This window comes from Schistocerca nitens, chromosome 8 (genome assembly GCF_023898315.1).
Source record: "Schistocerca nitens isolate TAMUIC-IGC-003100 chromosome 8, iqSchNite1.1, whole genome shotgun sequence".
NCBI classification, from domain to species: Eukaryota; Metazoa; Arthropoda; class Insecta; order Orthoptera; family Acrididae; genus Schistocerca; species Schistocerca nitens.
The window spans coordinates 24,389,839-24,416,933 of NC_064621.1; the positions used below are offsets into that span (position 1 = coordinate 24,389,839).

At 48.0% G+C, this 27,095-nt stretch overlaps 54 non-coding genes across 54 annotated transcripts; all 54 read left to right on the forward strand.

The window, feature by feature from the left end:
- Positions 1-173: 173 nt before the first annotated feature.
- Positions 174-246, forward strand: Trnak-cuu (transfer RNA lysine (anticodon CUU)). Its single transcript has one exon. It is a non-coding gene; the product is annotated as a tRNA-Lys (tRNA).
- A 321-nt stretch (positions 247-567) lies between these two features.
- On the forward strand, positions 568-639 carry Trnat-agu (transfer RNA threonine (anticodon AGU)). The gene has a single exon. It is a non-coding gene; the product is annotated as a tRNA-Thr (tRNA).
- A 536-nt stretch (positions 640-1,175) lies between these two features.
- Trnar-ucg (transfer RNA arginine (anticodon UCG)) lies at positions 1,176-1,248 on the forward strand. The gene has a single exon. It is a non-coding gene; the product is annotated as a tRNA-Arg (tRNA).
- Positions 1,249-1,687: 439 nt separating this feature from the next.
- Positions 1,688-1,760, forward strand: Trnak-cuu (transfer RNA lysine (anticodon CUU)). Its single transcript has one exon. It is a non-coding gene; the product is annotated as a tRNA-Lys (tRNA).
- Positions 1,761-2,081: 321 nt separating this feature from the next.
- Trnat-agu (transfer RNA threonine (anticodon AGU)) lies at positions 2,082-2,153 on the forward strand. Its single transcript has one exon. It is a non-coding gene; the product is annotated as a tRNA-Thr (tRNA).
- A 536-nt stretch (positions 2,154-2,689) lies between these two features.
- Trnar-ucg (transfer RNA arginine (anticodon UCG)) lies at positions 2,690-2,762 on the forward strand. The gene has a single exon. It is a non-coding gene; the product is annotated as a tRNA-Arg (tRNA).
- A 439-nt stretch (positions 2,763-3,201) lies between these two features.
- Trnak-cuu (transfer RNA lysine (anticodon CUU)) lies at positions 3,202-3,274 on the forward strand. The gene has a single exon. It is a non-coding gene; the product is annotated as a tRNA-Lys (tRNA).
- A 321-nt stretch (positions 3,275-3,595) lies between these two features.
- Trnat-agu (transfer RNA threonine (anticodon AGU)) lies at positions 3,596-3,667 on the forward strand. The gene has a single exon. It is a non-coding gene; the product is annotated as a tRNA-Thr (tRNA).
- A 536-nt stretch (positions 3,668-4,203) lies between these two features.
- On the forward strand, positions 4,204-4,276 carry Trnar-ucg (transfer RNA arginine (anticodon UCG)). Its single transcript has one exon. It is a non-coding gene; the product is annotated as a tRNA-Arg (tRNA).
- Positions 4,277-4,715: 439 nt separating this feature from the next.
- On the forward strand, positions 4,716-4,788 carry Trnak-cuu (transfer RNA lysine (anticodon CUU)). The gene has a single exon. It is a non-coding gene; the product is annotated as a tRNA-Lys (tRNA).
- Positions 4,789-5,109: 321 nt separating this feature from the next.
- On the forward strand, positions 5,110-5,181 carry Trnat-agu (transfer RNA threonine (anticodon AGU)). The gene has a single exon. It is a non-coding gene; the product is annotated as a tRNA-Thr (tRNA).
- Positions 5,182-5,717: 536 nt separating this feature from the next.
- Positions 5,718-5,790, forward strand: Trnar-ucg (transfer RNA arginine (anticodon UCG)). Its single transcript has one exon. It is a non-coding gene; the product is annotated as a tRNA-Arg (tRNA).
- A 439-nt stretch (positions 5,791-6,229) lies between these two features.
- Positions 6,230-6,302, forward strand: Trnak-cuu (transfer RNA lysine (anticodon CUU)). Its single transcript has one exon. It is a non-coding gene; the product is annotated as a tRNA-Lys (tRNA).
- Positions 6,303-6,623: 321 nt separating this feature from the next.
- Positions 6,624-6,695, forward strand: Trnat-agu (transfer RNA threonine (anticodon AGU)). Its single transcript has one exon. It is a non-coding gene; the product is annotated as a tRNA-Thr (tRNA).
- A 536-nt stretch (positions 6,696-7,231) lies between these two features.
- Trnar-ucg (transfer RNA arginine (anticodon UCG)) lies at positions 7,232-7,304 on the forward strand. The gene has a single exon. It is a non-coding gene; the product is annotated as a tRNA-Arg (tRNA).
- Positions 7,305-7,743: 439 nt separating this feature from the next.
- On the forward strand, positions 7,744-7,816 carry Trnak-cuu (transfer RNA lysine (anticodon CUU)). Its single transcript has one exon. It is a non-coding gene; the product is annotated as a tRNA-Lys (tRNA).
- A 321-nt stretch (positions 7,817-8,137) lies between these two features.
- Trnat-agu (transfer RNA threonine (anticodon AGU)) lies at positions 8,138-8,209 on the forward strand. The gene has a single exon. It is a non-coding gene; the product is annotated as a tRNA-Thr (tRNA).
- A 536-nt stretch (positions 8,210-8,745) lies between these two features.
- Trnar-ucg (transfer RNA arginine (anticodon UCG)) lies at positions 8,746-8,818 on the forward strand. The gene has a single exon. It is a non-coding gene; the product is annotated as a tRNA-Arg (tRNA).
- A 439-nt stretch (positions 8,819-9,257) lies between these two features.
- On the forward strand, positions 9,258-9,330 carry Trnak-cuu (transfer RNA lysine (anticodon CUU)). The gene has a single exon. It is a non-coding gene; the product is annotated as a tRNA-Lys (tRNA).
- A 321-nt stretch (positions 9,331-9,651) lies between these two features.
- Trnat-agu (transfer RNA threonine (anticodon AGU)) lies at positions 9,652-9,723 on the forward strand. The gene has a single exon. It is a non-coding gene; the product is annotated as a tRNA-Thr (tRNA).
- Positions 9,724-10,259: 536 nt separating this feature from the next.
- Positions 10,260-10,332, forward strand: Trnar-ucg (transfer RNA arginine (anticodon UCG)). Its single transcript has one exon. It is a non-coding gene; the product is annotated as a tRNA-Arg (tRNA).
- A 439-nt stretch (positions 10,333-10,771) lies between these two features.
- Positions 10,772-10,844, forward strand: Trnak-cuu (transfer RNA lysine (anticodon CUU)). The gene has a single exon. It is a non-coding gene; the product is annotated as a tRNA-Lys (tRNA).
- A 321-nt stretch (positions 10,845-11,165) lies between these two features.
- Trnat-agu (transfer RNA threonine (anticodon AGU)) lies at positions 11,166-11,237 on the forward strand. Its single transcript has one exon. It is a non-coding gene; the product is annotated as a tRNA-Thr (tRNA).
- A 536-nt stretch (positions 11,238-11,773) lies between these two features.
- Trnar-ucg (transfer RNA arginine (anticodon UCG)) lies at positions 11,774-11,846 on the forward strand. Its single transcript has one exon. It is a non-coding gene; the product is annotated as a tRNA-Arg (tRNA).
- Positions 11,847-12,285: 439 nt separating this feature from the next.
- On the forward strand, positions 12,286-12,358 carry Trnak-cuu (transfer RNA lysine (anticodon CUU)). The gene has a single exon. It is a non-coding gene; the product is annotated as a tRNA-Lys (tRNA).
- Positions 12,359-12,679: 321 nt separating this feature from the next.
- Trnat-agu (transfer RNA threonine (anticodon AGU)) lies at positions 12,680-12,751 on the forward strand. Its single transcript has one exon. It is a non-coding gene; the product is annotated as a tRNA-Thr (tRNA).
- A 536-nt stretch (positions 12,752-13,287) lies between these two features.
- Trnar-ucg (transfer RNA arginine (anticodon UCG)) lies at positions 13,288-13,360 on the forward strand. Its single transcript has one exon. It is a non-coding gene; the product is annotated as a tRNA-Arg (tRNA).
- A 439-nt stretch (positions 13,361-13,799) lies between these two features.
- Trnak-cuu (transfer RNA lysine (anticodon CUU)) lies at positions 13,800-13,872 on the forward strand. Its single transcript has one exon. It is a non-coding gene; the product is annotated as a tRNA-Lys (tRNA).
- A 321-nt stretch (positions 13,873-14,193) lies between these two features.
- Trnat-agu (transfer RNA threonine (anticodon AGU)) lies at positions 14,194-14,265 on the forward strand. The gene has a single exon. It is a non-coding gene; the product is annotated as a tRNA-Thr (tRNA).
- A 536-nt stretch (positions 14,266-14,801) lies between these two features.
- Positions 14,802-14,874, forward strand: Trnar-ucg (transfer RNA arginine (anticodon UCG)). The gene has a single exon. It is a non-coding gene; the product is annotated as a tRNA-Arg (tRNA).
- Positions 14,875-15,313: 439 nt separating this feature from the next.
- Positions 15,314-15,386, forward strand: Trnak-cuu (transfer RNA lysine (anticodon CUU)). Its single transcript has one exon. It is a non-coding gene; the product is annotated as a tRNA-Lys (tRNA).
- A 321-nt stretch (positions 15,387-15,707) lies between these two features.
- Positions 15,708-15,779, forward strand: Trnat-agu (transfer RNA threonine (anticodon AGU)). Its single transcript has one exon. It is a non-coding gene; the product is annotated as a tRNA-Thr (tRNA).
- A 536-nt stretch (positions 15,780-16,315) lies between these two features.
- Trnar-ucg (transfer RNA arginine (anticodon UCG)) lies at positions 16,316-16,388 on the forward strand. The gene has a single exon. It is a non-coding gene; the product is annotated as a tRNA-Arg (tRNA).
- Positions 16,389-16,827: 439 nt separating this feature from the next.
- On the forward strand, positions 16,828-16,900 carry Trnak-cuu (transfer RNA lysine (anticodon CUU)). Its single transcript has one exon. It is a non-coding gene; the product is annotated as a tRNA-Lys (tRNA).
- A 321-nt stretch (positions 16,901-17,221) lies between these two features.
- On the forward strand, positions 17,222-17,293 carry Trnat-agu (transfer RNA threonine (anticodon AGU)). The gene has a single exon. It is a non-coding gene; the product is annotated as a tRNA-Thr (tRNA).
- Positions 17,294-17,829: 536 nt separating this feature from the next.
- Trnar-ucg (transfer RNA arginine (anticodon UCG)) lies at positions 17,830-17,902 on the forward strand. The gene has a single exon. It is a non-coding gene; the product is annotated as a tRNA-Arg (tRNA).
- A 439-nt stretch (positions 17,903-18,341) lies between these two features.
- Trnak-cuu (transfer RNA lysine (anticodon CUU)) lies at positions 18,342-18,414 on the forward strand. The gene has a single exon. It is a non-coding gene; the product is annotated as a tRNA-Lys (tRNA).
- Positions 18,415-18,735: 321 nt separating this feature from the next.
- Positions 18,736-18,807, forward strand: Trnat-agu (transfer RNA threonine (anticodon AGU)). Its single transcript has one exon. It is a non-coding gene; the product is annotated as a tRNA-Thr (tRNA).
- Positions 18,808-19,343: 536 nt separating this feature from the next.
- Positions 19,344-19,416, forward strand: Trnar-ucg (transfer RNA arginine (anticodon UCG)). The gene has a single exon. It is a non-coding gene; the product is annotated as a tRNA-Arg (tRNA).
- A 439-nt stretch (positions 19,417-19,855) lies between these two features.
- Positions 19,856-19,928, forward strand: Trnak-cuu (transfer RNA lysine (anticodon CUU)). The gene has a single exon. It is a non-coding gene; the product is annotated as a tRNA-Lys (tRNA).
- Positions 19,929-20,249: 321 nt separating this feature from the next.
- Trnat-agu (transfer RNA threonine (anticodon AGU)) lies at positions 20,250-20,321 on the forward strand. The gene has a single exon. It is a non-coding gene; the product is annotated as a tRNA-Thr (tRNA).
- Positions 20,322-20,857: 536 nt separating this feature from the next.
- Positions 20,858-20,930, forward strand: Trnar-ucg (transfer RNA arginine (anticodon UCG)). The gene has a single exon. It is a non-coding gene; the product is annotated as a tRNA-Arg (tRNA).
- Positions 20,931-21,369: 439 nt separating this feature from the next.
- On the forward strand, positions 21,370-21,442 carry Trnak-cuu (transfer RNA lysine (anticodon CUU)). The gene has a single exon. It is a non-coding gene; the product is annotated as a tRNA-Lys (tRNA).
- Positions 21,443-21,763: 321 nt separating this feature from the next.
- Trnat-agu (transfer RNA threonine (anticodon AGU)) lies at positions 21,764-21,835 on the forward strand. The gene has a single exon. It is a non-coding gene; the product is annotated as a tRNA-Thr (tRNA).
- Positions 21,836-22,371: 536 nt separating this feature from the next.
- Trnar-ucg (transfer RNA arginine (anticodon UCG)) lies at positions 22,372-22,444 on the forward strand. The gene has a single exon. It is a non-coding gene; the product is annotated as a tRNA-Arg (tRNA).
- Positions 22,445-22,883: 439 nt separating this feature from the next.
- On the forward strand, positions 22,884-22,956 carry Trnak-cuu (transfer RNA lysine (anticodon CUU)). Its single transcript has one exon. It is a non-coding gene; the product is annotated as a tRNA-Lys (tRNA).
- A 321-nt stretch (positions 22,957-23,277) lies between these two features.
- On the forward strand, positions 23,278-23,349 carry Trnat-agu (transfer RNA threonine (anticodon AGU)). The gene has a single exon. It is a non-coding gene; the product is annotated as a tRNA-Thr (tRNA).
- Positions 23,350-23,885: 536 nt separating this feature from the next.
- Trnar-ucg (transfer RNA arginine (anticodon UCG)) lies at positions 23,886-23,958 on the forward strand. Its single transcript has one exon. It is a non-coding gene; the product is annotated as a tRNA-Arg (tRNA).
- A 439-nt stretch (positions 23,959-24,397) lies between these two features.
- Positions 24,398-24,470, forward strand: Trnak-cuu (transfer RNA lysine (anticodon CUU)). Its single transcript has one exon. It is a non-coding gene; the product is annotated as a tRNA-Lys (tRNA).
- A 321-nt stretch (positions 24,471-24,791) lies between these two features.
- On the forward strand, positions 24,792-24,863 carry Trnat-agu (transfer RNA threonine (anticodon AGU)). Its single transcript has one exon. It is a non-coding gene; the product is annotated as a tRNA-Thr (tRNA).
- Positions 24,864-25,399: 536 nt separating this feature from the next.
- On the forward strand, positions 25,400-25,472 carry Trnar-ucg (transfer RNA arginine (anticodon UCG)). The gene has a single exon. It is a non-coding gene; the product is annotated as a tRNA-Arg (tRNA).
- Positions 25,473-25,911: 439 nt separating this feature from the next.
- Trnak-cuu (transfer RNA lysine (anticodon CUU)) lies at positions 25,912-25,984 on the forward strand. Its single transcript has one exon. It is a non-coding gene; the product is annotated as a tRNA-Lys (tRNA).
- A 321-nt stretch (positions 25,985-26,305) lies between these two features.
- Positions 26,306-26,377, forward strand: Trnat-agu (transfer RNA threonine (anticodon AGU)). Its single transcript has one exon. It is a non-coding gene; the product is annotated as a tRNA-Thr (tRNA).
- Positions 26,378-26,913: 536 nt separating this feature from the next.
- On the forward strand, positions 26,914-26,986 carry Trnar-ucg (transfer RNA arginine (anticodon UCG)). Its single transcript has one exon. It is a non-coding gene; the product is annotated as a tRNA-Arg (tRNA).
- Positions 26,987-27,095: the final 109 nt, after the last annotated feature.

The following is a 27,095-nucleotide window of genomic DNA, read 5'->3' on the forward strand; positions in this document are numbered from 1 at the left end:
GCTGATAGCCACGTATCATTTGAAGCAGATTTGATGCCTTTCGGAGACAATTTTTCATTGAATGGGATTGTAGCTCATTTGTGGCAGCAGGAGATAAGCTGTAGTCAAAAGGATCTTCCATAGATGGTCGCAGGTCCCATCAGTATTGTATGGCTCGTAAAGCATTGTGTGGAGCCCGGCTAGCTAAGTCGGTAGAGCATGAGACTCTTAATCTCAGGGTCGTGGGTTCGAGCCCCACGCTGGGCGGCGCAAAATTTTGTGTCTACGCGGATGCAACCTGCGCCCCTCTCGTGAGCCTTGCGTAACGAACGTAACGGGTTACGACGATGCCTAGCTTCGTATGAATATCAGAGGAATGGTATTTGAAGCTGAAAGTAACTCTGAAATGAAATAAATGTGTTGTTTTGGAATTTTAGGTGTACATCGATATCGTGTGAGATGTGTAGGAAAGCAGCAGCTGTGCTAACTAAATGCAAATAATGGTCGCTAATGCGGTGCGTTTCCAGCTGAAGATCTCCGATTCACTAGTCCATAAGAACAAAGTACCCGAAAAGCGCGCTAGGAGGCGCCTCCTTAGCTCAGTGGCAGAGCGCTGGTCTAGTAAACCAGAGGTCGTGAGTTCGATCCTCACAGGAGGCAAATGAATTTTGTAAAAGCCCCTCCCACCGTGGCCCTTTCGAAAAAAGCGGTCAAGGATAAAACAAATTATAAATGGGTGCGGTATTTAAGAAATGCTCTCGCAAATGAATAGTGCGAATGGTGCTATTAAAGTAGGCACCAGAAACTGCTGCTTTTGGGAGTCTCCGGAGAATGCCGACGTGAAATACTTAGTTCTTGTGATGTATTTTCTACCCCTGATACAGACCCTCGCGGCTGTCGTCGTCGTCGGCGCCGCCGCCGCTTTGGTAATAGCGGCAACTCGCCATTGTATCTCATAGGGTGAGGTACCTTCTGCAACCGACTGAGATGGCACTAAGCGATTGAAGCTGATTTGCACGCTCTTGTTTGATGAGCGTCATAAGGGCTTGAATGTAACTTGCGATGGGACACAGCAAGAAGTAGCGTCGCATTTTTAGTACTGAAATTGGAGAATTGCGTCAAAGATGGTAAATTCATTCCGGGAAGTGCACAAATGGCGGTAATGAGGTGTGTTTGGGGAAGCGTATTGCGCCAGTGACCGTGTGGCCTAATGGATAAGGCGTCGGACTTCGGATCCGAAGATTGCAGGTTCGAATCCTGTCACGGTCGAGTTTTTCCAGTTCTGCAAAAGATGCATGCTGTTTTACTGTGTTGTTTGAGTACTACAAAACTAGTTGAAAGTTGCTGCTGTCCGCTTCCTGGCTGCAAACCGGCGTCTACCTGAAGCTCAAGCAAGACAAGGGTGATCTGTAGCGAAATTTTCGGCACAGAGCCGTTCAGGAGAGTTTTTGTTGGAACTACTGCGTCTGATTCAGGGCCCAAGAGCTACGCCACAGGCGTCTGCGCACAGTCGAGCATGTGTGTTGAATAATGGTGCTGATAGCCACGTATCATTTGAAGCAGATTTGATGCCTTTCGGAGACAATTTTTCATTGAATGGGATTGTAGCTCATTTGTGGCAGCAGGAGATAAGCTGTAGTCAAAAGGATCTTCCATAGATGGTCGCAGGTCCCATCAGTATTGTATGGCTCGTAAAGCATTGTGTGGAGCCCGGCTAGCTAAGTCGGTAGAGCATGAGACTCTTAATCTCAGGGTCGTGGGTTCGAGCCCCACGCTGGGCGGCGCAAAATTTTGTGTCTACGCGGATGCAACCTGCGCCCCTCTCGTGAGCCTTGCGTAACGAACGTAACGGGTTACGACGATGCCTAGCTTCGTATGAATATCAGAGGAATGGTATTTGAAGCTGAAAGTAACTCTGAAATGAAATAAATGTGTTGTTTTGGAATTTTAGGTGTACATCGATATCGTGTGAGATGTGTAGGAAAGCAGCAGCTGTGCTAACTAAATGCAAATAATGGTCGCTAATGCGGTGCGTTTCCAGCTGAAGATCTCCGATTCACTAGTCCATAAGAACAAAGTACCCGAAAAGCGCGCTAGGAGGCGCCTCCTTAGCTCAGTGGCAGAGCGCTGGTCTAGTAAACCAGAGGTCGTGAGTTCGATCCTCACAGGAGGCAAATGAATTTTGTAAAAGCCCCTCCCACCGTGGCCCTTTCGAAAAAAGCGGTCAAGGATAAAACAAATTATAAATGGGTGCGGTATTTAAGAAATGCTCTCGCAAATGAATAGTGCGAATGGTGCTATTAAAGTAGGCACCAGAAACTGCTGCTTTTGGGAGTCTCCGGAGAATGCCGTCGTGAAATACTTAGTTCTTGTGATGTATTTTCTACCCCTGATAGAGACCCTCGCGGCTGTCGTCGTCGTCGGCGCCGCCGCCGCTTTGGTAATAGCGGCAACTCGCCATTGTATCTCATAGGGTGAGGTACCTTCTGCAACCGACTGAGATGGCACTAAGCGATTGAAGCTGATTTGCACGCTCTTGTTTGATGAGCGTCATAAGGGCTTGAATGTAACTTGCGATGGGACACAGCAAGAAGTAGCGTCGCATTTTTAGTACTGAAATTGGAGAATTGCGTCAAAGATGGTAAATTCATTCCGGGAAGTGCACAAATGGCGGTAATGAGGTGTGTTTGGGGAAGCGTATTGCGCCAGTGACCGTGTGGCCTAATGGATAAGGCGTCGGACTTCGGATCCGAAGATTGCAGGTTCGAATCCTGTCACGGTCGAGTTTTTCCAGTTCTGCAAAAGATGCATGCTGTTTTACTGTGTTGTTTGAGTACTACAAAACTAGTTGAAAGTTGCTGCTGTCCGCTTCCTGGCTGCAAACCGGCGTCTACCTGAAGCTCAAGCAAGACAAGGGTGATCTGTAGCGAAATTTTCGGCACAGAGCCGTTCAGGAGAGTTTTTGTTGGAACTACTGCGTCTGATTCAGGGCCCAAGAGCTACGCCACAGGCGTCTGCGCACAGTCGAGCATGTGTGTTGAATAATGGTGCTGATAGCCACGTATCATTTGAAGCAGATTTGATGCCTTTCGGAGACAATTTTTCATTGAATGGGATTGTAGCTCATTTGTGGCAGCAGGAGATAAGCTGTAGTCAAAAGGATCTTCCATAGATGGTCGCAGGTCCCATCAGTATTGTATGGCTCGTAAAGCATTGTGTGGAGCACGGCTAGCTAAGTCGGTAGAGCATGAGACTCTTAATCTCAGGGTCGTGGGTTCGAGCCCCACGCTGGGCGGCGCAAAATTTTGTGTCTACGCGGATGCAACCTGCGCCCCTCTCGTGAGCCTTGCGTAACGAACGTAACGGGTTACGACGATGCCTAGCTTCGTATGAATATCAGAGGAATGGTATTTGAAGCTGAAAGTAACTCTGAAATGAAATAAATGTGTTGTTTTGGAATTTTAGGTGTACATCGATATCGTGTGAGATGTGTAGGAAAGCAGCAGCTGTGCTAACTAAATGCAAATAATGGTCGCTAATGCGGTGCGTTTCCAGCTGAAGATCTCCGATTCACTAGTCCATAAGAACAAAGTACCCGAAAAGCGCGCTAGGAGGCGCCTCCTTAGCTCAGTGGCAGAGCGCTGGTCTAGTAAACCAGAGGTCGTGAGTTCGATCCTCACAGGAGGCAAATGAATTTTGTAAAAGCCCCTCCCACCGTGGCCCTTTCGAAAAAAGCGGTCAAGGATAAAACAAATTATAAATGGGTGCGGTATTTAAGAAATGCTCTCGCAAATGAATAGTGCGAATGGTGCTATTAAAGTAGGCACCAGAAACTGCTGCTTTTGGGAGTCTCCGGAGAATGCCGTCGTGAAATACTTAGTTCTTGTGATGTATTTTCTACCCCTGATAGAGACCCTCGCGGCTGTCGTCGTCGTCGGCGCCGCCGCCGCTTTGGTAATAGCGGCAACTCGCCATTGTATCTCATAGGGTGAGGTACCTTCTGCAACCGACTGAGATGGCACTAAGCGATTGAAGCTGATTTGCACGCTCTTGTTTGATGAGCGTCATAAGGGCTTGAATGTAACTTGCGATGGGACACAGCAAGAAGTAGCGTCGCATTTTTAGTACTGAAATTGGAGAATTGCGTCAAAGATGGTAAATTCATTCCGGGAAGTGCACAAATGGCGGTAATGAGGTGTGTTTGGGGAAGCGTATTGCGCCAGTGACCGTGTGGCCTAATGGATAAGGCGTCGGACTTCGGATCCGAAGATTGCAGGTTCGAATCCTGTCACGGTCGAGTTTTTCCAGTTCTGCAAAAGATGCATGCTGTTTTACTGTGTTGTTTGAGTACTACAAAACTAGTTGAAAGTTGCTGCTGTCCGCTTCCTGGCTGCAAACCGGCGTCTACCTGAAGCTCAAGCAAGACAAGGGTGATCTGTAGCGAAATTTTCGGCACAGAGCCGTTCAGGAGAGTTTTTGTTGGAACTACTGCGTCTGATTCAGGGCCCAAGAGCTACGCCACAGGCGTCTGCGCACAGTCGAGCATGTGTGTTGAATAATGGTGCTGATAGCCACGTATCATTTGAAGCAGATTTGATGCCTTTCGGAGACAATTTTTCATTGAATGGGATTGTAGCTCATTTGTGGCAGCAGGAGATAAGCTGTAGTCAAAAGGATCTTCCATAGATGGTCGCAGGTCCCATCAGTATTGTATGGCTCGTAAAGCATTGTGTGGAGCCCGGCTAGCTAAGTCGGTAGAGCATGAGACTCTTAATCTCAGGGTCGTGGGTTCGAGCCCCACGCTGGGCGGCGCAAAATTTTGTGTCTACGCGGATGCAACCTGCGCCCCTCTCGTGAGCCTTGCGTAACGAACGTAACGGGTTACGACGATGCCTAGCTTCGTATGAATATCAGAGGAATGGTATTTGAAGCTGAAAGTAACTCTGAAATGAAATAAATGTGTTGTTTTGGAATTTTAGGTGTACATCGATATCGTGTGAGATGTGTAGGAAAGCAGCAGCTGTGCTAACTAAATGCAAATAATGGTCGCTAATGCGGTGCGTTTCCAGCTGAAGATCTCCGATTCACTAGTCCATAAGAACAAAGTACCCGAAAAGCGCGCTAGGAGGCGCCTCCTTAGCTCAGTGGCAGAGCGCTGGTCTAGTAAACCAGAGGTCGTGAGTTCGATCCTCACAGGAGGCAAATGAATTTTGTAAAAGCCCCTCCCACCGTGGCCCTTTCGAAAAAAGCGGTCAAGGATAAAACAAATTATAAATGGGTGCGGTATTTAAGAAATGCTCTCGCAAATGAATAGTGCGAATGGTGCTATTAAAGTAGGCACCAGAAACTGCTGCTTTTGGGAGTCTCCGGAGAATGCCGACGTGAAATACTTAGTTCTTGTGATGTATTTTCTACCCCTGATACAGACCCTCGCGGCTGTCGTCGTCGTCGGCGCCGCCGCCGCTTTGGTAATAGCGGCAACTCGCCATTGTATCTCATAGGGTGAGGTACCTTCTGCAACCGACTGAGATGGCACTAAGCGATTGAAGCTGATTTGCACGCTCTTGTTTGATGAGCGTCATAAGGGCTTGAATGTAACTTGCGATGGGACACAGCAAGAAGTAGCGTCGCATTTTTAGTACTGAAATTGGAGAATTGCGTCAAAGATGGTAAATTCATTCCGGGAAGTGCACAAATGGCGGTAATGAGGTGTGTTTGGGGAAGCGTATTGCGCCAGTGACCGTGTGGCCTAATGGATAAGGCGTCGGACTTCGGATCCGAAGATTGCAGGTTCGAATCCTGTCACGGTCGAGTTTTTCCAGTTCTGCAAAAGATGCATGCTGTTTTACTGTGTTGTTTGAGTACTACAAAACTAGTTGAAAGTTGCTGCTGTCCGCTTCCTGGCTGCAAACCGGCGTCTACCTGAAGCTCAAGCAAGACAAGGGTGATCTGTAGCGAAATTTTCGGCACAGAGCCGTTCAGGAGAGTTTTTGTTGGAACTACTGCGTCTGATTCAGGGCCCAAGAGCTACGCCACAGGCGTCTGCGCACAGTCGAGCATGTGTGTTGAATAATGGTGCTGATAGCCACGTATCATTTGAAGCAGATTTGATGCCTTTCGGAGACAATTTTTCATTGAATGGGATTGTAGCTCATTTGTGGCAGCAGGAGATAAGCTGTAGTCAAAAGGATCTTCCATAGATGGTCGCAGGTCCCATCAGTATTGTATGGCTCGTAAAGCATTGTGTGGAGCCCGGCTAGCTAAGTCGGTAGAGCATGAGACTCTTAATCTCAGGGTCGTGGGTTCGAGCCCCACGCTGGGCGGCGCAAAATTTTGTGTCTACGCGGATGCAACCTGCGCCCCTCTCGTGAGCCTTGCGTAACGAACGTAACGGGTTACGACGATGCCTAGCTTCGTATGAATATCAGAGGAATGGTATTTGAAGCTGAAAGTAACTCTGAAATGAAATAAATGTGTTGTTTTGGAATTTTAGGTGTACATCGATATCGTGTGAGATGTGTAGGAAAGCAGCAGCTGTGCTAACTAAATGCAAATAATGGTCGCTAATGCGGTGCGTTTCCAGCTGAAGATCTCCGATTCACTAGTCCATAAGAACAAAGTACCCGAAAAGCGCGCTAGGAGGCGCCTCCTTAGCTCAGTGGCAGAGCGCTGGTCTAGTAAACCAGAGGTCGTGAGTTCGATCCTCACAGGAGGCAAATGAATTTTGTAAAAGCCCCTCCCACCGTGGCCCTTTCGAAAAAAGCGGTCAAGGATAAAACAAATTATAAATGGGTGCGGTATTTAAGAAATGCTCTCGCAAATGAATAGTGCGAATGGTGCTATTAAAGTAGGCACCAGAAACTGCTGCTTTTGGGAGTCTCCGGAGAATGCCGTCGTGAAATACTTAGTTCTTGTGATGTATTTTCTACCCCTGATAGAGACCCTCGCGGCTGTCGTCGTCGTCGGCGCCGCCGCCGCTTTGGTAATAGCGGCAACTCGCCATTGTATCTCATAGGGTGAGGTACCTTCTGCAACCGACTGAGATGGCACTAAGCGATTGAAGCTGATTTGCACGCTCTTGTTTGATGAGCGTCATAAGGGCTTGAATGTAACTTGCGATGGGACACAGCAAGAAGTAGCGTCGCATTTTTAGTACTGAAATTGGAGAATTGCGTCAAAGATGGTAAATTCATTCCGGGAAGTGCACAAATGGCGGTAATGAGGTGTGTTTGGGGAAGCGTATTGCGCCAGTGACCGTGTGGCCTAATGGATAAGGCGTCGGACTTCGGATCCGAAGATTGCAGGTTCGAATCCTGTCACGGTCGAGTTTTTCCAGTTCTGCAAAAGATGCATGCTGTTTTACTGTGTTGTTTGAGTACTACAAAACTAGTTGAAAGTTGCTGCTGTCCGCTTCCTGGCTGCAAACCGGCGTCTACCTGAAGCTCAAGCAAGACAAGGGTGATCTGTAGCGAAATTTTCGGCACAGAGCCGTTCAGGAGAGTTTTTGTTGGAACTACTGCGTCTGATTCAGGGCCCAAGAGCTACGCCACAGGCGTCTGCGCACAGTCGAGCATGTGTGTTGAATAATGGTGCTGATAGCCACGTATCATTTGAAGCAGATTTGATGCCTTTCGGAGACAATTTTTCATTGAATGGGATTGTAGCTCATTTGTGGCAGCAGGAGATAAGCTGTAGTCAAAAGGATCTTCCATAGATGGTCGCAGGTCCCATCAGTATTGTATGGCTCGTAAAGCATTGTGTGGAGCCCGGCTAGCTAAGTCGGTAGAGCATGAGACTCTTAATCTCAGGGTCGTGGGTTCGAGCCCCACGCTGGGCGGCGCAAAATTTTGTGTCTACGCGGATGCAACCTGCGCCCCTCTCGTGAGCCTTGCGTAACGAACGTAACGGGTTACGACGATGCCTAGCTTCGTATGAATATCAGAGGAATGGTATTTGAAGCTGAAAGTAACTCTGAAATGAAATAAATGTGTTGTTTTGGAATTTTAGGTGTACATCGATATCGTGTGAGATGTGTAGGAAAGCAGCAGCTGTGCTAACTAAATGCAAATAATGGTCGCTAATGCGGTGCGTTTCCAGCTGAAGATCTCCGATTCACTAGTCCATAAGAACAAAGTACCCGAAAAGCGCGCTAGGAGGCGCCTCCTTAGCTCAGTGGCAGAGCGCTGGTCTAGTAAACCAGAGGTCGTGAGTTCGATCCTCACAGGAGGCAAATGAATTTTGTAAAAGCCCCTCCCACCGTGGCCCTTTCGAAAAAAGCGGTCAAGGATAAAACAAATTATAAATGGGTGCGGTATTTAAGAAATGCTCTCGCAAATGAATAGTGCGAATGGTGCTATTAAAGTAGGCACCAGAAACTGCTGCTTTTGGGAGTCTCCGGAGAATGCCGACGTGAAATACTTAGTTCTTGTGATGTATTTTCTACCCCTGATACAGACCCTCGCGGCTGTCGTCGTCGTCGGCGCCGCCGCCGCTTTGGTAATAGCGGCAACTCGCCATTGTATCTCATAGGGTGAGGTACCTTCTGCAACCGACTGAGATGGCACTAAGCGATTGAAGCTGATTTGCACGCTCTTGTTTGATGAGCGTCATAAGGGCTTGAATGTAACTTGCGATGGGACACAGCAAGAAGTAGCGTCGCATTTTTAGTACTGAAATTGGAGAATTGCGTCAAAGATGGTAAATTCATTCCGGGAAGTGCACAAATGGCGGTAATGAGGTGTGTTTGGGGAAGCGTATTGCGCCAGTGACCGTGTGGCCTAATGGATAAGGCGTCGGACTTCGGATCCGAAGATTGCAGGTTCGAATCCTGTCACGGTCGAGTTTTTCCAGTTCTGCAAAAGATGCATGCTGTTTTACTGTGTTGTTTGAGTACTACAAAACTAGTTGAAAGTTGCTGCTGTCCGCTTCCTGGCTGCAAACCGGCGTCTACCTGAAGCTCAAGCAAGACAAGGGTGATCTGTAGCGAAATTTTCGGCACAGAGCCGTTCAGGAGAGTTTTTGTTGGAACTACTGCGTCTGATTCAGGGCCCAAGAGCTACGCCACAGGCGTCTGCGCACAGTCGAGCATGTGTGTTGAATAATGGTGCTGATAGCCACGTATCATTTGAAGCAGATTTGATGCCTTTCGGAGACAATTTTTCATTGAATGGGATTGTAGCTCATTTGTGGCAGCAGGAGATAAGCTGTAGTCAAAAGGATCTTCCATAGATGGTCGCAGGTCCCATCAGTATTGTATGGCTCGTAAAGCATTGTGTGGAGCACGGCTAGCTAAGTCGGTAGAGCATGAGACTCTTAATCTCAGGGTCGTGGGTTCGAGCCCCACGCTGGGCGGCGCAAAATTTTGTGTCTACGCGGATGCAACCTGCGCCCCTCTCGTGAGCCTTGCGTAACGAACGTAACGGGTTACGACGATGCCTAGCTTCGTATGAATATCAGAGGAATGGTATTTGAAGCTGAAAGTAACTCTGAAATGAAATAAATGTGTTGTTTTGGAATTTTAGGTGTACATCGATATCGTGTGAGATGTGTAGGAAAGCAGCAGCTGTGCTAACTAAATGCAAATAATGGTCGCTAATGCGGTGCGTTTCCAGCTGAAGATCTCCGATTCACTAGTCCATAAGAACAAAGTACCCGAAAAGCGCGCTAGGAGGCGCCTCCTTAGCTCAGTGGCAGAGCGCTGGTCTAGTAAACCAGAGGTCGTGAGTTCGATCCTCACAGGAGGCAAATGAATTTTGTAAAAGCCCCTCCCACCGTGGCCCTTTCGAAAAAAGCGGTCAAGGATAAAACAAATTATAAATGGGTGCGGTATTTAAGAAATGCTCTCGCAAATGAATAGTGCGAATGGTGCTATTAAAGTAGGCACCAGAAACTGCTGCTTTTGGGAGTCTCCGGAGAATGCCGTCGTGAAATACTTAGTTCTTGTGATGTATTTTCTACCCCTGATAGAGACCCTCGCGGCTGTCGTCGTCGTCGGCGCCGCCGCCGCTTTGGTAATAGCGGCAACTCGCCATTGTATCTCATAGGGTGAGGTACCTTCTGCAACCGACTGAGATGGCACTAAGCGATTGAAGCTGATTTGCACGCTCTTGTTTGATGAGCGTCATAAGGGCTTGAATGTAACTTGCGATGGGACACAGCAAGAAGTAGCGTCGCATTTTTAGTACTGAAATTGGAGAATTGCGTCAAAGATGGTAAATTCATTCCGGGAAGTGCACAAATGGCGGTAATGAGGTGTGTTTGGGGAAGCGTATTGCGCCAGTGACCGTGTGGCCTAATGGATAAGGCGTCGGACTTCGGATCCGAAGATTGCAGGTTCGAATCCTGTCACGGTCGAGTTTTTCCAGTTCTGCAAAAGATGCATGCTGTTTTACTGTGTTGTTTGAGTACTACAAAACTAGTTGAAAGTTGCTGCTGTCCGCTTCCTGGCTGCAAACCGGCGTCTACCTGAAGCTCAAGCAAGACAAGGGTGATCTGTAGCGAAATTTTCGGCACAGAGCCGTTCAGGAGAGTTTTTGTTGGAACTACTGCGTCTGATTCAGGGCCCAAGAGCTACGCCACAGGCGTCTGCGCACAGTCGAGCATGTGTGTTGAATAATGGTGCTGATAGCCACGTATCATTTGAAGCAGATTTGATGCCTTTCGGAGACAATTTTTCATTGAATGGGATTGTAGCTCATTTGTGGCAGCAGGAGATAAGCTGTAGTCAAAAGGATCTTCCATAGATGGTCGCAGGTCCCATCAGTATTGTATGGCTCGTAAAGCATTGTGTGGAGCCCGGCTAGCTAAGTCGGTAGAGCATGAGACTCTTAATCTCAGGGTCGTGGGTTCGAGCCCCACGCTGGGCGGCGCAAAATTTTGTGTCTACGCGGATGCAACCTGCGCCCCTCTCGTGAGCCTTGCGTAACGAACGTAACGGGTTACGACGATGCCTAGCTTCGTATGAATATCAGAGGAATGGTATTTGAAGCTGAAAGTAACTCTGAAATGAAATAAATGTGTTGTTTTGGAATTTTAGGTGTACATCGATATCGTGTGAGATGTGTAGGAAAGCAGCAGCTGTGCTAACTAAATGCAAATAATGGTCGCTAATGCGGTGCGTTTCCAGCTGAAGATCTCCGATTCACTAGTCCATAAGAACAAAGTACCCGAAAAGCGCGCTAGGAGGCGCCTCCTTAGCTCAGTGGCAGAGCGCTGGTCTAGTAAACCAGAGGTCGTGAGTTCGATCCTCACAGGAGGCAAATGAATTTTGTAAAAGCCCCTCCCACCGTGGCCCTTTCGAAAAAAGCGGTCAAGGATAAAACAAATTATAAATGGGTGCGGTATTTAAGAAATGCTCTCGCAAATGAATAGTGCGAATGGTGCTATTAAAGTAGGCACCAGAAACTGCTGCTTTTGGGAGTCTCCGGAGAATGCCGACGTGAAATACTTAGTTCTTGTGATGTATTTTCTACCCCTGATACAGACCCTCGCGGCTGTCGTCGTCGTCGGCGCCGCCGCCGCTTTGGTAATAGCGGCAACTCGCCATTGTATCTCATAGGGTGAGGTACCTTCTGCAACCGACTGAGATGGCACTAAGCGATTGAAGCTGATTTGCACGCTCTTGTTTGATGAGCGTCATAAGGGCTTGAATGTAACTTGCGATGGGACACAGCAAGAAGTAGCGTCGCATTTTTAGTACTGAAATTGGAGAATTGCGTCAAAGATGGTAAATTCATTCCGGGAAGTGCACAAATGGCGGTAATGAGGTGTGTTTGGGGAAGCGTATTGCGCCAGTGACCGTGTGGCCTAATGGATAAGGCGTCGGACTTCGGATCCGAAGATTGCAGGTTCGAATCCTGTCACGGTCGAGTTTTTCCAGTTCTGCAAAAGATGCATGCTGTTTTACTGTGTTGTTTGAGTACTACAAAACTAGTTGAAAGTTGCTGCTGTCCGCTTCCTGGCTGCAAACCGGCGTCTACCTGAAGCTCAAGCAAGACAAGGGTGATCTGTAGCGAAATTTTCGGCACAGAGCCGTTCAGGAGAGTTTTTGTTGGAACTACTGCGTCTGATTCAGGGCCCAAGAGCTACGCCACAGGCGTCTGCGCACAGTCGAGCATGTGTGTTGAATAATGGTGCTGATAGCCACGTATCATTTGAAGCAGATTTGATGCCTTTCGGAGACAATTTTTCATTGAATGGGATTGTAGCTCATTTGTGGCAGCAGGAGATAAGCTGTAGTCAAAAGGATCTTCCATAGATGGTCGCAGGTCCCATCAGTATTGTATGGCTCGTAAAGCATTGTGTGGAGCCCGGCTAGCTAAGTCGGTAGAGCATGAGACTCTTAATCTCAGGGTCGTGGGTTCGAGCCCCACGCTGGGCGGCGCAAAATTTTGTGTCTACGCGGATGCAACCTGCGCCCCTCTCGTGAGCCTTGCGTAACGAACGTAACGGGTTACGACGATGCCTAGCTTCGTATGAATATCAGAGGAATGGTATTTGAAGCTGAAAGTAACTCTGAAATGAAATAAATGTGTTGTTTTGGAATTTTAGGTGTACATCGATATCGTGTGAGATGTGTAGGAAAGCAGCAGCTGTGCTAACTAAATGCAAATAATGGTCGCTAATGCGGTGCGTTTCCAGCTGAAGATCTCCGATTCACTAGTCCATAAGAACAAAGTACCCGAAAAGCGCGCTAGGAGGCGCCTCCTTAGCTCAGTGGCAGAGCGCTGGTCTAGTAAACCAGAGGTCGTGAGTTCGATCCTCACAGGAGGCAAATGAATTTTGTAAAAGCCCCTCCCACCGTGGCCCTTTCGAAAAAAGCGGTCAAGGATAAAACAAATTATAAATGGGTGCGGTATTTAAGAAATGCTCTCGCAAATGAATAGTGCGAATGGTGCTATTAAAGTAGGCACCAGAAACTGCTGCTTTTGGGAGTCTCCGGAGAATGCCGTCGTGAAATACTTAGTTCTTGTGATGTATTTTCTACCCCTGATAGAGACCCTCGCGGCTGTCGTCGTCGTCGGCGCCGCCGCCGCTTTGGTAATAGCGGCAACTCGCCATTGTATCTCATAGGGTGAGGTACCTTCTGCAACCGACTGAGATGGCACTAAGCGATTGAAGCTGATTTGCACGCTCTTGTTTGATGAGCGTCATAAGGGCTTGAATGTAACTTGCGATGGGACACAGCAAGAAGTAGCGTCGCATTTTTAGTACTGAAATTGGAGAATTGCGTCAAAGATGGTAAATTCATTCCGGGAAGTGCACAAATGGCGGTAATGAGGTGTGTTTGGGGAAGCGTATTGCGCCAGTGACCGTGTGGCCTAATGGATAAGGCGTCGGACTTCGGATCCGAAGATTGCAGGTTCGAATCCTGTCACGGTCGAGTTTTTCCAGTTCTGCAAAAGATGCATGCTGTTTTACTGTGTTGTTTGAGTACTACAAAACTAGTTGAAAGTTGCTGCTGTCCGCTTCCTGGCTGCAAACCGGCGTCTACCTGAAGCTCAAGCAAGACAAGGGTGATCTGTAGCGAAATTTTCGGCACAGAGCCGTTCAGGAGAGTTTTTGTTGGAACTACTGCGTCTGATTCAGGGCCCAAGAGCTACGCCACAGGCGTCTGCGCACAGTCGAGCATGTGTGTTGAATAATGGTGCTGATAGCCACGTATCATTTGAAGCAGATTTGATGCCTTTCGGAGACAATTTTTCATTGAATGGGATTGTAGCTCATTTGTGGCAGCAGGAGATAAGCTGTAGTCAAAAGGATCTTCCATAGATGGTCGCAGGTCCCATCAGTATTGTATGGCTCGTAAAGCATTGTGTGGAGCCCGGCTAGCTAAGTCGGTAGAGCATGAGACTCTTAATCTCAGGGTCGTGGGTTCGAGCCCCACGCTGGGCGGCGCAAAATTTTGTGTCTACGCGGATGCAACCTGCGCCCCTCTCGTGAGCCTTGCGTAACGAACGTAACGGGTTACGACGATGCCTAGCTTCGTATGAATATCAGAGGAATGGTATTTGAAGCTGAAAGTAACTCTGAAATGAAATAAATGTGTTGTTTTGGAATTTTAGGTGTACATCGATATCGTGTGAGATGTGTAGGAAAGCAGCAGCTGTGCTAACTAAATGCAAATAATGGTCGCTAATGCGGTGCGTTTCCAGCTGAAGATCTCCGATTCACTAGTCCATAAGAACAAAGTACCCGAAAAGCGCGCTAGGAGGCGCCTCCTTAGCTCAGTGGCAGAGCGCTGGTCTAGTAAACCAGAGGTCGTGAGTTCGATCCTCACAGGAGGCAAATGAATTTTGTAAAAGCCCCTCCCACCGTGGCCCTTTCGAAAAAAGCGGTCAAGGATAAAACAAATTATAAATGGGTGCGGTATTTAAGAAATGCTCTCGCAAATGAATAGTGCGAATGGTGCTATTAAAGTAGGCACCAGAAACTGCTGCTTTTGGGAGTCTCCGGAGAATGCCGACGTGAAATACTTAGTTCTTGTGATGTATTTTCTACCCCTGATACAGACCCTCGCGGCTGTCGTCGTCGTCGGCGCCGCCGCCGCTTTGGTAATAGCGGCAACTCGCCATTGTATCTCATAGGGTGAGGTACCTTCTGCAACCGACTGAGATGGCACTAAGCGATTGAAGCTGATTTGCACGCTCTTGTTTGATGAGCGTCATAAGGGCTTGAATGTAACTTGCGATGGGACACAGCAAGAAGTAGCGTCGCATTTTTAGTACTGAAATTGGAGAATTGCGTCAAAGATGGTAAATTCATTCCGGGAAGTGCACAAATGGCGGTAATGAGGTGTGTTTGGGGAAGCGTATTGCGCCAGTGACCGTGTGGCCTAATGGATAAGGCGTCGGACTTCGGATCCGAAGATTGCAGGTTCGAATCCTGTCACGGTCGAGTTTTTCCAGTTCTGCAAAAGATGCATGCTGTTTTACTGTGTTGTTTGAGTACTACAAAACTAGTTGAAAGTTGCTGCTGTCCGCTTCCTGGCTGCAAACCGGCGTCTACCTGAAGCTCAAGCAAGACAAGGGTGATCTGTAGCGAAATTTTCGGCACAGAGCCGTTCAGGAGAGTTTTTGTTGGAACTACTGCGTCTGATTCAGGGCCCAAGAGCTACGCCACAGGCGTCTGCGCACAGTCGAGCATGTGTGTTGAATAATGGTGCTGATAGCCACGTATCATTTGAAGCAGATTTGATGCCTTTCGGAGACAATTTTTCATTGAATGGGATTGTAGCTCATTTGTGGCAGCAGGAGATAAGCTGTAGTCAAAAGGATCTTCCATAGATGGTCGCAGGTCCCATCAGTATTGTATGGCTCGTAAAGCATTGTGTGGAGCACGGCTAGCTAAGTCGGTAGAGCATGAGACTCTTAATCTCAGGGTCGTGGGTTCGAGCCCCACGCTGGGCGGCGCAAAATTTTGTGTCTACGCGGATGCAACCTGCGCCCCTCTCGTGAGCCTTGCGTAACGAACGTAACGGGTTACGACGATGCCTAGCTTCGTATGAATATCAGAGGAATGGTATTTGAAGCTGAAAGTAACTCTGAAATGAAATAAATGTGTTGTTTTGGAATTTTAGGTGTACATCGATATCGTGTGAGATGTGTAGGAAAGCAGCAGCTGTGCTAACTAAATGCAAATAATGGTCGCTAATGCGGTGCGTTTCCAGCTGAAGATCTCCGATTCACTAGTCCATAAGAACAAAGTACCCGAAAAGCGCGCTAGGAGGCGCCTCCTTAGCTCAGTGGCAGAGCGCTGGTCTAGTAAACCAGAGGTCGTGAGTTCGATCCTCACAGGAGGCAAATGAATTTTGTAAAAGCCCCTCCCACCGTGGCCCTTTCGAAAAAAGCGGTCAAGGATAAAACAAATTATAAATGGGTGCGGTATTTAAGAAATGCTCTCGCAAATGAATAGTGCGAATGGTGCTATTAAAGTAGGCACCAGAAACTGCTGCTTTTGGGAGTCTCCGGAGAATGCCGTCGTGAAATACTTAGTTCTTGTGATGTATTTTCTACCCCTGATAGAGACCCTCGCGGCTGTCGTCGTCGTCGGCGCCGCCGCCGCTTTGGTAATAGCGGCAACTCGCCATTGTATCTCATAGGGTGAGGTACCTTCTGCAACCGACTGAGATGGCACTAAGCGATTGAAGCTGATTTGCACGCTCTTGTTTGATGAGCGTCATAAGGGCTTGAATGTAACTTGCGATGGGACACAGCAAGAAGTAGCGTCGCATTTTTAGTACTGAAATTGGAGAATTGCGTCAAAGATGGTAAATTCATTCCGGGAAGTGCACAAATGGCGGTAATGAGGTGTGTTTGGGGAAGCGTATTGCGCCAGTGACCGTGTGGCCTAATGGATAAGGCGTCGGACTTCGGATCCGAAGATTGCAGGTTCGAATCCTGTCACGGTCGAGTTTTTCCAGTTCTGCAAAAGATGCATGCTGTTTTACTGTGTTGTTTGAGTACTACAAAACTAGTTGAAAGTTGCTGCTGTCCGCTTCCTGGCTGCAAACCGGCGTCTACCTGAAGCTCAAGCAAGACAAGGGTGATCTGTAGCGAAATTTTCGGCACAGAGCCGTTCAGGAGAGTTTTTGTTGGAACTACTGCGTCTGATTCAGGGCCCAAGAGCTACGCCACAGGCGTCTGCGCACAGTCGAGCATGTGTGTTGAATAATGGTGCTGATAGCCACGTATCATTTGAAGCAGATTTGATGCCTTTCGGAGACAATTTTTCATTGAATGGGATTGTAGCTCATTTGTGGCAGCAGGAGATAAGCTGTAGTCAAAAGGATCTTCCATAGATGGTCGCAGGTCCCATCAGTATTGTATGGCTCGTAAAGCATTGTGTGGAGCCCGGCTAGCTAAGTCGGTAGAGCATGAGACTCTTAATCTCAGGGTCGTGGGTTCGAGCCCCACGCTGGGCGGCGCAAAATTTTGTGTCTACGCGGATGCAACCTGCGCCCCTCTCGTGAGCCTTGCGTAACGAACGTAACGGGTTACGACGATGCCTAGCTTCGTATGAATATCAGAGGAATGGTATTTGAAGCTGAAAGTAACTCTGAAATGAAATAAATGTGTTGTTTTGGAATTTTAGGTGTACATCGATATCGTGTGAGATGTGTAGGAAAGCAGCAGCTGTGCTAACTAAATGCAAATAATGGTCGCTAATGCGGTGCGTTTCCAGCTGAAGATCTCCGATTCACTAGTCCATAAGAACAAAGTACCCGAAAAGCGCGCTAGGAGGCGCCTCCTTAGCTCAGTGGCAGAGCGCTGGTCTAGTAAACCAGAGGTCGTGAGTTCGATCCTCACAGGAGGCAAATGAATTTTGTAAAAGCCCCTCCCACCGTGGCCCTTTCGAAAAAAGCGGTCAAGGATAAAACAAATTATAAATGGGTGCGGTATTTAAGAAATGCTCTCGCAAATGAATAGTGCGAATGGTGCTATTAAAGTAGGCACCAGAAACTGCTGCTTTTGGGAGTCTCCGGAGAATGCCGACGTGAAATACTTAGTTCTTGTGATGTATTTTCTACCCCTGATACAGACCCTCGCGGCTGTCGTCGTCGTCGGCGCCGCCGCCGCTTTGGTAATAGCGGCAACTCGCCATTGTATCTCATAGGGTGAGGTACCTTCTGCAACCGACTGAGATGGCACTAAGCGATTGAAGCTGATTTGCACGCTCTTGTTTGATGAGCGTCATAAGGGCTTGAATGTAACTTGCGATGGGACACAGCAAGAAGTAGCGTCGCATTTTTAGTACTGAAATTGGAGAATTGCGTCAAAGATGGTAAATTCATTCCGGGAAGTGCACAAATGGCGGTAATGAGGTGTGTTTGGGGAAGCGTATTGCGCCAGTGACCGTGTGGCCTAATGGATAAGGCGTCGGACTTCGGATCCGAAGATTGCAGGTTCGAATCCTGTCACGGTCGAGTTTTTCCAGTTCTGCAAAAGATGCATGCTGTTTTACTGTGTTGTTTGAGTACTACAAAACTAGTTGAAAGTTGCTGCTGTCCGCTTCCTGGCTGCAAACCGGCGTCTACCTGAAGCTCAAGCAAGACAAGGGTGATGTGTAGCGAAATTTTCGGCACAGAGCCGTTCAGGAGAGTTTTTGTTGGAACTACTGCGTCTGATTCAGGGCCCAAGAGCTACGCCACAGGCGTCTGCGCACAGTCGAGCATGTGTGTTGAATAATGGTGCTGATAGCCACGTATCATTTGAAGCAGATTTGATGCCTTTCGGAGACAATTTTTCATTGAATGGGATTGTAGCTCATTTGTGGCAGCAGGAGATAAGCTGTAGTCAAAAGGATCTTCCATAGATGGTCGCAGGTCCCATCAGTATTGTATGGCTCGTAAAGCATTGTGTGGAGCCCGGCTAGCTAAGTCGGTAGAGCATGAGACTCTTAATCTCAGGGTCGTGGGTTCGAGCCCCACGCTGGGCGGCGCAAAATTTTGTGTCTACGCGGATGCAACCTGCGCCCCTCTCGTGAGCCTTGCGTAACGAACGTAACGGGTTACGACGATGCCTAGCTTCGTATGAATATCAGAGGAATGGTATTTGAAGCTGAAAGTAACTCTGAAATGAAATAAATGTGTTGTTTTGGAATTTTAGGTGTACATCGATATCGTGTGAGATGTGTAGGAAAGCAGCAGCTGTGCTAACTAAATGCAAATAATGGTCGCTAATGCGGTGCGTTTCCAGCTGAAGATCTCCGATTCACTAGTCCATAAGAACAAAGTACCCGAAAAGCGCGCTAGGAGGCGCCTCCTTAGCTCAGTGGCAGAGCGCTGGTCTAGTAAACCAGAGGTCGTGAGTTCGATCCTCACAGGAGGCAAATGAATTTTGTAAAAGCCCCTCCCACCGTGGCCCTTTCGAAAAAAGCGGTCAAGGATAAAACAAATTATAAATGGGTGCGGTATTTAAGAAATGCTCTCGCAAATGAATAGTGCGAATGGTGCTATTAAAGTAGGCACCAGAAACTGCTGCTTTTGGGAGTCTCCGGAGAATGCCGTCGTGAAATACTTAGTTCTTGTGATGTATTTTCTACCCCTGATAGAGACCCTCGCGGCTGTCGTCGTCGTCGGCGCCGCCGCCGCTTTGGTAATAGCGGCAACTCGCCATTGTATCTCATAGGGTGAGGTACCTTCTGCAACCGACTGAGATGGCACTAAGCGATTGAAGCTGATTTGCACGCTCTTGTTTGATGAGCGTCATAAGGGCTTGAATGTAACTTGCGATGGGACACAGCAAGAAGTAGCGTCGCATTTTTAGTACTGAAATTGGAGAATTGCGTCAAAGATGGTAAATTCATTCCGGGAAGTGCACAAATGGCGGTAATGAGGTGTGTTTGGGGAAGCGTATTGCGCCAGTGACCGTGTGGCCTAATGGATAAGGCGTCGGACTTCGGATCCGAAGATTGCAGGTTCGAATCCTGTCACGGTCGAGTTTTTCCAGTTCTGCAAAAGATGCATGCTGTTTTACTGTGTTGTTTGAGTACTACAAAACTAGTTGAAAGTTGCTGCTGTCCGCTTCCTGGCTGCAAACCGGCGTCTACCTGAAGCTCAAGCAAGACAAGGGTGATCTGTAGCGAAATTTTCGGCACAGAGCCGTTCAGGAGAGTTTTTGTTGGAACTACTGCGTCTGATTCAGGGCCCAAGAGCTACGCCACAGGCGTCTGCGCACAGTCGAGCATGTGTGTTGAATAATGGTGCTGATAGCCACGTATCATTTGAAGCAGATTTGATGCCTTTCGGAGACAATTTTTCATTGAATGGGATTGTAGCTCATTTGTGGCAGCAGGAGATAAGCTGTAGTCAAAAGGATCTTCCATAGATGGTCGCAGGTCCCATCAGTATTGTATGGCTCGTAAAGCATTGTGTGGAGCCCGGCTAGCTAAGTCGGTAGAGCATGAGACTCTTAATCTCAGGGTCGTGGGTTCGAGCCCCACGCTGGGCGGCGCAAAATTTTGTGTCTACGCGGATGCAACCTGCGCCCCTCTCGTGAGCCTTGCGTAACGAACGTAACGGGTTACGACGATGCCTAGCTTCGTATGAATATCAGAGGAATGGTATTTGAAGCTGAAAGTAACTCTGAAATGAAATAAATGTGTTGTTTTGGAATTTTAGGTGTACATCGATATCGTGTGAGATGTGTAGGAAAGCAGCAGCTGTGCTAACTAAATGCAAATAATGGTCGCTAATGCGGTGCGTTTCCAGCTGAAGATCTCCGATTCACTAGTCCATAAGAACAAAGTACCCGAAAAGCGCGCTAGGAGGCGCCTCCTTAGCTCAGTGGCAGAGCGCTGGTCTAGTAAACCAGAGGTCGTGAGTTCGATCCTCACAGGAGGCAAATGAATTTTGTAAAAGCCCCTCCCACCGTGGCCCTTTCGAAAAAAGCGGTCAAGGATAAAACAAATTATAAATGGGTGCGGTATTTAAGAAATGCTCTCGCAAATGAATAGTGCGAATGGTGCTATTAAAGTAGGCACCAGAAACTGCTGCTTTTGGGAGTCTCCGGAGAATGCCGTCGTGAAATACTTAGTTCTTGTGATGTATTTTCTACCCCTGATAGAGACCCTCGCGGCTGTCGTCGTCGTCGGCGCCGCCGCCGCTTTGGTAATAGCGGCAACTCGCCATTGTATCTCATAGGGTGAGGTACCTTCTGCAACCGACTGAGATGGCACTAAGCGATTGAAGCTGATTTGCACGCTCTTGTTTGATGAGCGTCATAAGGGCTTGAATGTAACTTGCGATGGGACACAGCAAGAAGTAGCGTCGCATTTTTAGTACTGAAATTGGAGAATTGCGTCAAAGATGGTAAATTCATTCCGGGAAGTGCACAAATGGCGGTAATGAGGTGTGTTTGGGGAAGCGTATTGCGCCAGTGACCGTGTGGCCTAATGGATAAGGCGTCGGACTTCGGATCCGAAGATTGCAGGTTCGAATCCTGTCACGGTCGAGTTTTTCCAGTTCTGCAAAAGATGCATGCTGTTTTACTGTGTTGTTTGAGTACTACAAAACTAGTTGAAAGTTGCTGCTGTCCGCTTCCTGGCTGCAAACCGGCGTCTACCTGAAGCTCAAGCAAGACAAGGGTGATCTGTAGCGAAATTTTCGGCACAGAGCCGTTCAGGAGAGTTTTTGTTGGAACTACTGCGTCTGATTCAGGGCCCAAGAGCTACGCCACAGGCGTCTGCGCACAGTCGAGCATGTGTGTTGAATAATGGTGCTGATAGCCACGTATCATTTGAAGCAGATTTGATGCCTTTCGGAGACAATTTTTCATTGAATGGGATTGTAGCTCATTTGTGGCAGCAGGAGATAAGCTGTAGTCAAAAGGATCTTCCATAGATGGTCGCAGGTCCCATCAGTATTGTATGGCTCGTAAAGCATTGTGTGGAGCCCGGCTAGCTAAGTCGGTAGAGCATGAGACTCTTAATCTCAGGGTCGTGGGTTCGAGCCCCACGCTGGGCGGCGCAAAATTTTGTGTCTACGCGGATGCAACCTGCGCCCCTCTCGTGAGCCTTGCGTAACGAACGTAACGGGTTACGACGATGCCTAGCTTCGTATGAATATCAGAGGAATGGTATTTGAAGCTGAAAGTAACTCTGAAATGAAATAAATGTGTTGTTTTGGAATTTTAGGTGTACATCGATATCGTGTGAGATGTGTAGGAAAGCAGCAGCTGTGCTAACTAAATGCAAATAATGGTCGCTAATGCGGTGCGTTTCCAGCTGAAGATCTCCGATTCACTAGTCCATAAGAACAAAGTACCCGAAAAGCGCGCTAGGAGGCGCCTCCTTAGCTCAGTGGCAGAGCGCTGGTCTAGTAAACCAGAGGTCGTGAGTTCGATCCTCACAGGAGGCAAATGAATTTTGTAAAAGCCCCTCCCACCGTGGCCCTTTCGAAAAAAGCGGTCAAGGATAAAACAAATTATAAATGGGTGCGGTATTTAAGAAATGCTCTCGCAAATGAATAGTGCGAATGGTGCTATTAAAGTAGGCACCAGAAACTGCTGCTTTTGGGAGTCTCCGGAGAATGCCGACGTGAAATACTTAGTTCTTGTGATGTATTTTCTACCCCTGATACAGACCCTCGCGGCTGTCGTCGTCGTCGGCGCCGCCGCCGCTTTGGTAATAGCGGCAACTCGCCATTGTATCTCATAGGGTGAGGTACCTTCTGCAACCGACTGAGATGGCACTAAGCGATTGAAGCTGATTTGCACGCTCTTGTTTGATGAGCGTCATAAGGGCTTGAATGTAACTTGCGATGGGACACAGCAAGAAGTAGCGTCGCATTTTTAGTACTGAAATTGGAGAATTGCGTCAAAGATGGTAAATTCATTCCGGGAAGTGCACAAATGGCGGTAATGAGGTGTGTTTGGGGAAGCGTATTGCGCCAGTGACCGTGTGGCCTAATGGATAAGGCGTCGGACTTCGGATCCGAAGATTGCAGGTTCGAATCCTGTCACGGTCGAGTTTTTCCAGTTCTGCAAAAGATGCATGCTGTTTTACTGTGTTGTTTGAGTACTACAAAACTAGTTGAAAGTTGCTGCTGTCCGCTTCCTGGCTGCAAACCGGCGTCTACCTGAAGCTCAAGCAAGACAAGGGTGATGTGTAGCGAAATTTTCGGCACAGAGCCGTTCAGGAGAGTTTTTGTTGGAACTACTGCGTCTGATTCAGGGCCCAAGAGCTACGCCACAGGCGTCTGCGCACAGTCGAGCATGTGTGTTGAATAATGGTGCTGATAGCCACGTATCATTTGAAGCAGATTTGATGCCTTTCGGAGACAATTTTTCATTGAATGGGATTGTAGCTCATTTGTGGCAGCAGGAGATAAGCTGTAGTCAAAAGGATCTTCCATAGATGGTCGCAGGTCCCATCAGTATTGTATGGCTCGTAAAGCATTGTGTGGAGCCCGGCTAGCTAAGTCGGTAGAGCATGAGACTCTTAATCTCAGGGTCGTGGGTTCGAGCCCCACGCTGGGCGGCGCAAAATTTTGTGTCTACGCGGATGCAACCTGCGCCCCTCTCGTGAGCCTTGCGTAACGAACGTAACGGGTTACGACGATGCCTAGCTTCGTATGAATATCAGAGGAATGGTATTTGAAGCTGAAAGTAACTCTGAAATGAAATAAATGTGTTGTTTTGGAATTTTAGGTGTACATCGATATCGTGTGAGATGTGTAGGAAAGCAGCAGCTGTGCTAACTAAATGCAAATAATGGTCGCTAATGCGGTGCGTTTCCAGCTGAAGATCTCCGATTCACTAGTCCATAAGAACAAAGTACCCGAAAAGCGCGCTAGGAGGCGCCTCCTTAGCTCAGTGGCAGAGCGCTGGTCTAGTAAACCAGAGGTCGTGAGTTCGATCCTCACAGGAGGCAAATGAATTTTGTAAAAGCCCCTCCCACCGTGGCCCTTTCGAAAAAAGCGGTCAAGGATAAAACAAATTATAAATGGGTGCGGTATTTAAGAAATGCTCTCGCAAATGAATAGTGCGAATGGTGCTATTAAAGTAGGCACCAGAAACTGCTGCTTTTGGGAGTCTCCGGAGAATGCCGTCGTGAAATACTTAGTTCTTGTGATGTATTTTCTACCCCTGATAGAGACCCTCGCGGCTGTCGTCGTCGTCGGCGCCGCCGCCGCTTTGGTAATAGCGGCAACTCGCCATTGTATCTCATAGGGTGAGGTACCTTCTGCAACCGACTGAGATGGCACTAAGCGATTGAAGCTGATTTGCACGCTCTTGTTTGATGAGCGTCATAAGGGCTTGAATGTAACTTGCGATGGGACACAGCAAGAAGTAGCGTCGCATTTTTAGTACTGAAATTGGAGAATTGCGTCAAAGATGGTAAATTCATTCCGGGAAGTGCACAAATGGCGGTAATGAGGTGTGTTTGGGGAAGCGTATTGCGCCAGTGACCGTGTGGCCTAATGGATAAGGCGTCGGACTTCGGATCCGAAGATTGCAGGTTCGAATCCTGTCACGGTCGAGTTTTTCCAGTTCTGCAAAAGATGCATGCTGTTTTACTGTGTTGTTTGAGTACTACAAAACTAGTTGAAAGTTGCTGCTGTCCGCTTCCTGGCTGCAAACCGGCGTCTACCTGAAGCTCAAGCAAGACAAGGGTGATCTGTAGCGAAATTTTCGGCACAGAGCCGTTCAGGAGAGTTTTTGTTGGAACTACTGCGTCTGATTCAGGGCCCAAGAGCTACGCCACAGGCGTCTGCGCACAGTCGAGCATGTGTGTTGAATAATGGTGCTGATAGCCACGTATCATTTGAAGCAGATTTGATGCCTTTCGGAGACAATTTTTCATTGAATGGGATTGTAGCTCATTTGTGGCAGCAGGAGATAAGCTGTAGTCAAAAGGATCTTCCATAGATGGTCGCAGGTCCCATCAGTATTGTATGGCTCGTAAAGCATTGTGTGGAGCCCGGCTAGCTAAGTCGGTAGAGCATGAGACTCTTAATCTCAGGGTCGTGGGTTCGAGCCCCACGCTGGGCGGCGCAAAATTTTGTGTCTACGCGGATGCAACCTGCGCCCCTCTCGTGAGCCTTGCGTAACGAACGTAACGGGTTACGACGATGCCTAGCTTCGTATGAATATCAGAGGAATGGTATTTGAAGCTGAAAGTAACTCTGAAATGAAATAAATGTGTTGTTTTGGAATTTTAGGTGTACATCGATATCGTGTGAGATGTGTAGGAAAGCAGCAGCTGTGCTAACTAAATGCAAATAATGGTCGCTAATGCGGTGCGTTTCCAGCTGAAGATCTCCGATTCACTAGTCCATAAGAACAAAGTACCCGAAAAGCGCGCTAGGAGGCGCCTCCTTAGCTCAGTGGCAGAGCGCTGGTCTAGTAAACCAGAGGTCGTGAGTTCGATCCTCACAGGAGGCAAATGAATTTTGTAAAAGCCCCTCCCACCGTGGCCCTTTCGAAAAAAGCGGTCAAGGATAAAACAAATTATAAATGGGTGCGGTATTTAAGAAATGCTCTCGCAAATGAATAGTGCGAATGGTGCTATTAAAGTAGGCACCAGAAACTGCTGCTTTTGGGAGTCTCCGGAGAATGCCGTCGTGAAATACTTAGTTCTTGTGATGTATTTTCTACCCCTGATAGAGACCCTCGCGGCTGTCGTCGTCGTCGGCGCCGCCGCCGCTTTGGTAATAGCGGCAACTCGCCATTGTATCTCATAGGGTGAGGTACCTTCTGCAACCGACTGAGATGGCACTAAGCGATTGAAGCTGATTTGCACGCTCTTGTTTGATGAGCGTCATAAGGGCTTGAATGTAACTTGCGATGGGACACAGCAAGAAGTAGCGTCGCATTTTTAGTACTGAAATTGGAGAATTGCGTCAAAGATGGTAAATTCATTCCGGGAAGTGCACAAATGGCGGTAATGAGGTGTGTTTGGGGAAGCGTATTGCGCCAGTGACCGTGTGGCCTAATGGATAAGGCGTCGGACTTCGGATCCGAAGATTGCAGGTTCGAATCCTGTCACGGTCGAGTTTTTCCAGTTCTGCAAAAGATGCATGCTGTTTTACTGTGTTGTTTGAGTACTACAAAACTAGTTGAAAGTTGCTGCTGTCCGCTTCCTGGCTGCAAACCGGCGTCTACCTGAAGCTCAAGCAAGACAAGGGTGATCTGTAGCGAAATTTTCGGCACAGAGCCGTTCAGGAGAGTTTTTGTTGGAACTACTGCGTCTGATTCAGGGCCCAAGAGCTACGCCACAGGCGTCTGCGCACAGTCGAGCATGTGTGTTGAATAATGGTGCTGATAGCCACGTATCATTTGAAGCAGATTTGATGCCTTTCGGAGACAATTTTTCATTGAATGGGATTGTAGCTCATTTGTGGCAGCAGGAGATAAGCTGTAGTCAAAAGGATCTTCCATAGATGGTCGCAGGTCCCATCAGTATTGTATGGCTCGTAAAGCATTGTGTGGAGCCCGGCTAGCTAAGTCGGTAGAGCATGAGACTCTTAATCTCAGGGTCGTGGGTTCGAGCCCCACGCTGGGCGGCGCAAAATTTTGTGTCTACGCGGATGCAACCTGCGCCCCTCTCGTGAGCCTTGCGTAACGAACGTAACGGGTTACGACGATGCCTAGCTTCGTATGAATATCAGAGGAATGGTATTTGAAGCTGAAAGTAACTCTGAAATGAAATAAATGTGTTGTTTTGGAATTTTAGGTGTACATCGATATCGTGTGAGATGTGTAGGAAAGCAGCAGCTGTGCTAACTAAATGCAAATAATGGTCGCTAATGCGGTGCGTTTCCAGCTGAAGATCTCCGATTCACTAGTCCATAAGAACAAAGTACCCGAAAAGCGCGCTAGGAGGCGCCTCCTTAGCTCAGTGGCAGAGCGCTGGTCTAGTAAACCAGAGGTCGTGAGTTCGATCCTCACAGGAGGCAAATGAATTTTGTAAAAGCCCCTCCCACCGTGGCCCTTTCGAAAAAAGCGGTCAAGGATAAAACAAATTATAAATGGGTGCGGTATTTAAGAAATGCTCTCGCAAATGAATAGTGCGAATGGTGCTATTAAAGTAGGCACCAGAAACTGCTGCTTTTGGGAGTCTCCGGAGAATGCCGACGTGAAATACTTAGTTCTTGTGATGTATTTTCTACCCCTGATACAGACCCTCGCGGCTGTCGTCGTCGTCGGCGCCGCCGCCGCTTTGGTAATAGCGGCAACTCGCCATTGTATCTCATAGGGTGAGGTACCTTCTGCAACCGACTGAGATGGCACTAAGCGATTGAAGCTGATTTGCACGCTCTTGTTTGATGAGCGTCATAAGGGCTTGAATGTAACTTGCGATGGGACACAGCAAGAAGTAGCGTCGCATTTTTAGTACTGAAATTGGAGAATTGCGTCAAAGATGGTAAATTCATTCCGGGAAGTGCACAAATGGCGGTAATGAGGTGTGTTTGGGGAAGCGTATTGCGCCAGTGACCGTGTGGCCTAATGGATAAGGCGTCGGACTTCGGATCCGAAGATTGCAGGTTCGAATCCTGTCACGGTCGAGTTTTTCCAGTTCTGCAAAAGATGCATGCTGTTTTACTGTGTTGTTTGAGTACTACAAAACTAGTTGAAAGTTGCTGCTGTCCGCTTCCTGGCTGCAAACCGGCGTCT